At 49.9% G+C, this 8,283-nt stretch overlaps 1 pseudogene; it reads left to right on the top strand.

Annotated features, from left to right (window-relative positions):
- Positions 1 to 5,302: 5,302 nt before the first annotated feature.
- On the top strand, positions 5,303 to 7,116 carry LOC113613226 (epithelial splicing regulatory protein 1-like; annotated as a pseudogene).
- Positions 7,117 to 8,283: the final 1,167 nt, after the last annotated feature.

Below are 8,283 nucleotides of genomic sequence, written 5' to 3'. Positions count from 1 at the left end.
CACACATGGGTTCTGCTATGACTCCCCCACCCACATTCATAAGTGAAAAACCTACTGTCCAAGGTGATGGTATTAGGCGGTGAGGCCTTTAGAAGGTGACTAGGTCACGAGAGGGACCCTTCATGAGTGGGGTTAGTATCATTACTAAAGAGACTCCAGGGAGCTGGCTTGACCCTGCCACTGTGTGAGGACACATCAATAAGCTAGCAGTCAGCAACCTGGAAGAAGGCCTTCACAAAACCAACCACACTGACACCTGATCCTGGACTTCTGGCCTCCAGAACTGGGAGAAATATATTTTTGTTGCTTATAAGCCACCCAATCTTGTTAGAACACCCCAAACGGACTAAGATAGGCTCCTTCTAGGCTTTTTCCTTAGCCCTGAGAGTTCTACCTTCCAAAGTTTGAGGCTAAATTCTTAACTTCACTCCAAGCAGATTAATGATCTACAGAATGATTGAGGGGAGACCCCTTTTGGCTTTGTTGCAGAACCCTTCTTTCCAGCTAGACTTGTTTCCCACACATTGGAAAATTATGGGAGAATTCACCCTACATTTCTGGCCTAGTTCCTGACTCTTCACCATTGACTCAGAATACAGAAAATGCCTCACATTGAAAAGTCACCTTATGTCTGGTTGGGAGCAGGTTGTATTTCCCTAAGATGCCACAATATCTCCCACGCTACACGTTCTTTATACAATGGGACTTTGACAATTTTTCCATTGAAGCGTGGGATGCCTGTCCCCTACCCTTGAAATTGGGCAGGATTTTGTTTCAACCAATAAAGTAGGATGGAAGCAACACAGCATGACTTCCTAGGCTAGCTCCTAAAAAGTGATTCAGCTTCAGCCTTTGTCACTGGAATTCTCCCACTCATTTAGCCTTCAGCTGCCATATTAACAGTTCAACTGCCCTGAGGCCACCAATCCATGAGGAAGCCCAAACTGTTCCATGGAGGTTACGTGGAGAAGCTGTGGGACCACATGGAGAGAGAGTGAGCGATGCATCTAGGACTCAGCTATTCTATCCATCCGCTGTTCCAGCTCCAGTCACATCTGACTACAACCACTTGGGAGACTCTAGGCCAGAATCACCTCGCTGATAACTTTCCAAAATTCCTGTCCCATGGAAACTTAAGAGAAAATAATGTGATTGTTGTTTTAAGTCTAAGTTTAAGCCTAAATTTGGCATGATTTGTTTCAAAGAAATGCATAACCAGAACTTCTAGTTTCCAGTCTATGATCTCAGCACCATGAGATAGTCAAAATTTCTGCCGTTTCTTTACTCCCCTATAAAGTCTGTTCATCAGGGCCAGTAGAAACACAACTTGTGCCAAGATATGGCACATTCCCAGAGGAATGAAATGCTGGCAAACATTTCATTTCTATCTTTGGAATTTTAGAGCATCTGGTCCTTGTTGCTTCCTTTCATTTCTTATGTCTTTAAAAATATTTTTTTCTTTTTGTTTTACAATGTATTCTTTTCTTTTCTATTTACTGCGGTAAGAATCTTGGCCTTTCAAGACATAATACATCCTGTTCCCATCCTGTTTAAAGGTAAATATCCCCTTTGCTCCCTATACCTATTTCAAGCTTAATTTTTCCATTTACCTCTGTCACTATTTAGGACAAAACATACACACACACACACACACACACACACACACACACACACACACACACACTTTTTGGTGTTTGTTGTAATACCCAGATACTGAGCAATAAGAATCTAGGATTTTCTGACTCCAAAATAAAGTTATAGACTTTCCATTTCTTGTTTTGAATGATGGATATTTTATGTTTTGTTTTTTTTCTAAAAAAAATCACCATTTCAGCGTATTATGGCACTAGGTAGCAAAGCCCTAAAGCAAATAAAATGCCTTAGGAGAAGCTGCCTCATTTGTTGATGGACCCATTTGGACCACACTCCCCAACCACCATAGTACCTCTTGGATGTAGGAACTGATAAAAGCCAGTTAAGGCTCACTCCTGGATTTGGGACCAGGGGGTTGTGTTAGGATCAGGGAGTAAATGCCCAGTTACTATTCTTAATACCAAATAATATAATACAACTTACGTCATTTCTGCTGAAAAAAAAATACTGGACAGTTATCAGGAGGCCCAGAAAATATATTATCTAGCTAACCAACTACAGAAATGGAATGGGGCACAAATTAAAGAAAACCCCATAAACCAAAGAATCTGTTAGGGCGACTCCACCTACTAGAAATTTGTTGCCATGCCACAGGATCTAGATGTTCCAGAACATTCACCACCACAACTCTTAGCTTCCACTTCCTATGTTCCTACTTATTCCAAAATGATTCTGAGAAGAGGCCTGTTGTCCTCATTTAATATTCTAAACCTGAAAGCCAGGCCCCATATCCAACTTTTCTTGGTTATATCCAAAATATTTAGATATTGCATAGTAAAAGAAAAACAACAAAACAGAAACAAAAACAAATGCTCATGGCATGCCTTCCCCTTTTCTGTGCAATATTAGTCAGACATCTTTACTTGCCAACGTACAGTATAGTTTACTGTTTCTCAAGTACATCCATTGCATTAGATTTCAAATTCAGTCTTGCTCCAGATGCTAATGACCACGAACAAATTATATCTAGTGCTGCTGTAATAAATTACCACAAACTTCATGGTTTAAAGCAACTAAATGTTGTAAATTTCCAGTTCTATTCGTCAGAAATGTGATATGGGTCTCATTGAGTTAAAATAAAGTTGTTAGCAGGTTGCACTCCTCTCTGGAGGCTCTAGACTTTTTCCCTGTGATGTCACATTTTCCATGGTGTCTCAAAGTTTCTCCATTTTTATTAGATTGAATTCATTCTGACAATCTAGGATAATTTCCGCATAACCTTAATTATACCTTCAAAGTCCCTCTTGCCATGTAGGGTAACATTCACAGAATACATGGACATTGGGGGACATTGGGGAGAGGGGTGGTACTCTGTGTGGGTTTTTTTGGTTTGTTTTTTGTGGGGTTTTTTTGTTGTTTTTTTTAGAGCATTTGCTTTATTTCTGACACGTGAATCTCAAGACAGCGACAGATTCTGGGTGGAGGGGGTGGGTGTCTGTATCGGGGTTGGAACCCCACCTTGAGGGTGGGGAAGGCCTCGCACTGCACCGACACCATGTGTTACTGCCCAGCACCATGATGTTCTGTGGGTCGTGTGTCTCTTGGACCACAGCACACTGTCACAGAATCGAAGGCGAGATCAGAGTCACCTGGAGGTCACGGTCCCACTGTCGCTTGCCGGCCAGCGGAGCATCCAGGACCGGCCGCCTGCCCTCTTTCTTGCGCTGGCCTAGGTCATTGCTGACTAGCTGAGCAGTTGCGCTGGACCTACGGGCAGGTAGGCGGGCTGAAGTGGACAGGCCTAGAGCAGCCGTCTTGGGGACTAAGGACCTTCAGGACAGGAGCCCCCGGCCGCCCTTGGCACTGGGCTCCCTCCGGGTGCAGAGTTGGCCGAGTTTGGGCAGCGTCACCGTGGTGGCTTTGAGGGCCGCGCTGCCAGCGTTGGGGAGAGCCAGGGACTCCGGGTCCTGCTGAGAACCTCTGTCCCGCCGGGCCTCCTCGGGGCGCAGCATCTCGGGTTCCACCATGCCGATGCGGCGGGGTGAACAGCGAGGGAGGAACTTGGCCCCCAAGCCTTCCTAGTTCTCATCTGAGTCCGCGCTGCAGGGACCGGCGAGCAGAGGGTCCGAGTCCAACAAAGTGTGCCGGGAGCCGCCAACCGACTGGACGGCGTCACCTCAGCCACCGGAGCTCCCTCCCGCCCGCCCTGGTACCGCCCCCTGGGACCTGGCGCTACCGTCCTTGGAGCTGCCGGGAAGCTGGTGCCACTGCCATGGCCTCGGGGCGCTTAGACACGTGGGGCCGACACCAGGCACTGGTCTCCGTCGGGCGGGAGGCTGCGCAGCGGAAGCTCAACCCCTCCTCGCTCCCAGAGAGGGACAGGGCCTCGTCTACGCGGTGGAGCACGAGGAACCGAGCCGGCGGGCAGCGAGGGCCAGGCCACCGCTGGAGAGGCCTCCGCCTCAGTTCTCCGCCTCGCCCCGGGCTCAGCAACCGTAGCCGCGGGATGCGGGCGGACAACGGCGCGCGGGCCGGGGCTGCAGGCGGCCAACAGCAGCCTCGGCGTTTCCTCCTCCCAGCCGGCGCCGTGGTCCCCGCAGGGCTCAGGCACGGGCCCGCCTGCTTTCCAGTTTGGGCGTGGCCGCCATCCCGGGCCTGGGGGCTGTGGTCCCCCCACAGGGGGAACCAGCGTCTCCATCCCGGAAGCTTGGGGCTTGCGGACTCTGCCGGGGAATGTGGAGCCACCGCGGACCCTGGGGCCTCCTGGACACCAGCCTTCTTGCCTCTGACCACCCAGTGGAGGCCCTCCGGGGCACCTCCCGGGGCTGCGTCCAGGGGCATCCGGCTTTGCCTCCCGGGCCGACGGGGCTTCTTTATCAGCCTGCGAGGGGCCTAGGCCCGGGGAGCGCCTGTGCTGGCCCGGGGAGCGCCTGCGCTTGCCCGGCGACGGTGTTGCCTGGCCTCTCTCCTGGAGCTGACCCGGGAGCCCACTCTTTCTCGGCTCTCGGCTCCCCGGGGCCCCGCCAGGTCCTGGGGGTTAGTGCAAGCTGCGGCAAGAATCCCAAGTGCTGCGGGCAGACCAGGCGCGGGTGCACGCACAGTGTCAGCAGCCCAGGCGAGTCCGCCGGCAGAGCTCCTCGGGCTAGGCCGGCAGCCGCCCAAGATCAGGGGCGTGACGCTCAGGCAGGCCAGGAGGCGCAGGGTTTTGACTCCGCGCTAGCCGCGAGGAACACGACACTCAGGTTGGATGAGAAGGCCTATCTTCCCTGGAGACCCCGCCCGCTGCCCGTCATGTGCGGCCGACTGTTGAGGATGGGTAGGCTGTGAGGGCCCGCCGCGGGGGTCGCCAGCAAAACGACCCCCCAATCCAGGTGTCTCACTGGCTTCCAGGAGCTCGTTGAGCACTGAGAAGAAAGCAGCGTCACCAAAGCCGCTTCGAATATATAGCCGCAGGGCCTGGGAGCCTGGCACACCCGCGGAGGTCGGCGCTCCAGCAGCTGGAGGGGTCGCCGGCCCAGCGGCGTGGCCACCTGCTCAGAGAGAGCTGGGGAGGCCCTGAGAGGTCGGCATGCACGCCTCCTGCCCGGAGTGTGGACACCGGTCAGGTGCGGCCTTGGGGTGTTGGTTACCCCTTTTGATTCCAGGGACTACGTGGAAGGTGGAGAGGGGTGCACACTCTTTCTTTGTCTCTCCGAAGGGGATTTTAGCACAGGTTATCCCGTTCTCACTTCCTCCCCATCTCACCACCTCTCGATGGCACTTCTCTCCCCATCTATTGTCATGACAGCATCTCCGGATTACTCGGTGACGCTTTTGGGATCACTGCTGGGGCCACTGGGACCAGGCTGGACTCCCATGAGAAGGAGCTGATCCTGCTGTTATGGAAAGGCGTGGATCTGGCCAACAAGAATTTGGGACAGTTGTACGAAGTAATAGACCAGTTGATTTGGAACTGACCAAGAATTAATTGTGTAAAAGAAACTAAGATGGAATGTAAAAGCCTGTTCTCTGTACCAGCTGGGCCAAGCCCTCCAGTAGTTTAACCAGTGGACAATCAACTGAACCCTGAGGTAGGAACCTTCTTCTCTCTCTGTACTGAAGGGCAGCTTCATGTCAGGCAAATCCTGCATCATGAGGTTTCCAAGAAGAAAGTATTATTGATTGAATGTTTCTATTCCTTTTTTGATTTCTGTAAAGAATTCAAGAAGTGTTGCCTTGGTTCACCCGATATTGACCAACAGGAAGTTGCAGTAATGACAGAGTGTTGAAATGTTGAGAATAGTTCAGCCTCCCAGTATGGAGCTTCTCAAGTTGACGATATGGGGAATATAATTTAAGCAGTGATTTCAGAGCCTTATAATCACAGGTTTTCAGATCCAGAGAGAGTAAATCACAAATTTGAAAGTGGCACTTAGAGCAAGATTATTGATAACGAGACTACAGCCAGGGCTAGGGATTTATCTTGGCAGCCTTCATTTCAAGATATTTCAAGATTCTTGAAAGGACTCAATATTGCCAACAGAGGTGAAGCACTTTGTCTGAAACTGCAGGGTCAAGGGAGTAGAGAAGCTCTGGTTAGGTTTGTGAGTAACACAGAGACCTAGCATTACACAGGCACAGACATCACATGGGGACCTAGTACACTGAGGCGTACAAAGCAAACAAGTGAAGATTTTCTTAAAATTGCTGGTGGTGCATCCAAAGAGGTAGCCTGATTTTTCTCGCAGGGAAGAAGTCATTGCCTGCATTCAGGGACTCCCTTTCATGGCCACAGCTGAGGAAATGACCTTCTTTGGACAGCATCGCCCCATCTCTGGGGAGAAGGCATCCTCTTTGTTACCCACCAGATGGCAGGCCAGCAGGGAATGCCTGTGTCTTCTTTGCTGTGCCCAGAATGCCTTGAGGTAGCATAAGGACTTGGGTAAAGGATACATTGAGCTCCTCGGGAGCACAGCAGCCGATGGTCAGCAGGTGGATTGGGCTGCTGTGCTCCTGGAACGTGGATGTGTTCACCAACCCTGAAGTTCTCTGAACCCAGTACTATTGGGATTTTAATGAGGCTTCATCACAAAGGCATGACTGATTACTATCTCCATTACAGCCCATCTCCTCTCTCTGGAGAATGAGAGGTGGGGCTTAAAACCCCAAGCTTCTAATTATGGCTTGGTCTTTCTGGTGACCATCCCCCATTCAGGAACCCAGAAAGAGTCACCTCATTAGAACAAAAGACACTCCAGGAAATTTCAAAGGATTTGGGGGTTTGGTGTCATATATTTCTATCACTCAAAATTTCAAAGATCTCAGGAGCTCTGTGTCACCCACTGGGATCAAGGACTAAAAGTTAAAACAAAAGATTCTCCTATCACCCCTCTTTACAATGGGTTTAGGAGCTCTGCATCAGGAACCGTTTCAAGAGACCAACACATATATTTCTTATTATTTCACTCCAGGGTAACTAGTCTGTTTTTGTCATCTTACACCTCATCTTCACTCCTTCCCCTACCACATAGTTTATCTGGTTAAACCAAAATCCTAGGCTGTTAAAGATTTTAGATGAAGCCACAGCTCTGATGCTAAGAGGCCGCCTGTATTAGTTTTCAATTGCTGCCTAACAAATTACTACTAACTTTGTGGCTTAAAGAACGTCCATGTATTAGTTCACAGTTCTGTAGGTTAGAAGCTGGGTGGGCTTGACTGTGCATGAGGTCAAAATGAAATGTTGGCCAGGCTGGGCTCTTACACGGAGGTTCTGGAGAAGAATCCACTTCCAGGCTTATTCAGGTAGTTGGTAGAATTCATTCTGTATGGTTGCAGGACTGAGGTCCCATCTACTTGCTGTGGGCTGAGGGTCACTATCAGTTCCCAGAGACCATTCTTGTTCTTTCGTGTGGGCTCCTCCATCTTCAAGCTGGAAGCGGCATGTGGGCATCCATGACTTGTCCATTATTGGGGTCCAGCATCTCAGCGCTACATCCAGTCAAGAGAGAGGCTCTTAAGCGCAGCCTCTTTTCCCAAACTGCCAAAGCCACTGGGTCATGGCAGCTCCCTGCCAGTTTTCCAGGCAGCCTCTAGAGCCCCCTGCTCAGGTCCCCTGGACTAGGGGGAAATTTACTAGTGGGAGCCATGTCTAGCCCACCCAGATGAGGATGGCCACTTTTTTTTTCTTAAAGCCATAAAGCTCAATATTTACAAGAACAGCTCCATACTTGGTTCTAAGAATATTGGGCACATAAAGAACTGTTTACTTCTCATAACAAGAAAAACCTAAGCATATGCCTTACTCTGAAAATATAGAATAACAAAATTTAAAACTCAAAAAATAAGCCGCTTATTGAATGCATGACCTTTCTCCTTCTGGGAAACAGCATAAAATCAAATTTTGTCAGGGCTCAGGGCCTTCCTATCAGCTCCCATGACCGGCAGCTGTGGCCCTGTAACTTTAAAAAGGTCATCCTTTGCACAATGGCCGAAGTGAGCCAGACGGCAGGCCTGGTGAGCTTACAACACACCTCTTCCCACCCACTTTGGGAGAGGTAAGTACTGACTTGCTGGGAAAGTTCCCAGATGCAAAGTTTGCTCCTATGCCTGCTGGGGTTGAAGGGAGCTTGGTGATCCCTCTGGCCCTGAGTTTTGCTTCCTGCATTCCAGCCCTGACTCTCACTCCACCAGGACCTGTGGCTGCAGAGCTTT

Source organism: Aethalodelphis obliquidens, unplaced genomic scaffold (assembly GCF_003676395.1).
Source record: "Aethalodelphis obliquidens isolate GAN/ISIS:26980383/991018 unplaced genomic scaffold, ASM367639v1 scaffold3, whole genome shotgun sequence".
Taxonomy (NCBI): Eukaryota; Metazoa; Chordata; class Mammalia; order Artiodactyla; family Delphinidae; genus Aethalodelphis; species Aethalodelphis obliquidens.
The sequence above is the reverse complement of the archived record's forward strand: the minus strand, read 5'-3'. Positions and strand labels throughout refer to the sequence as shown.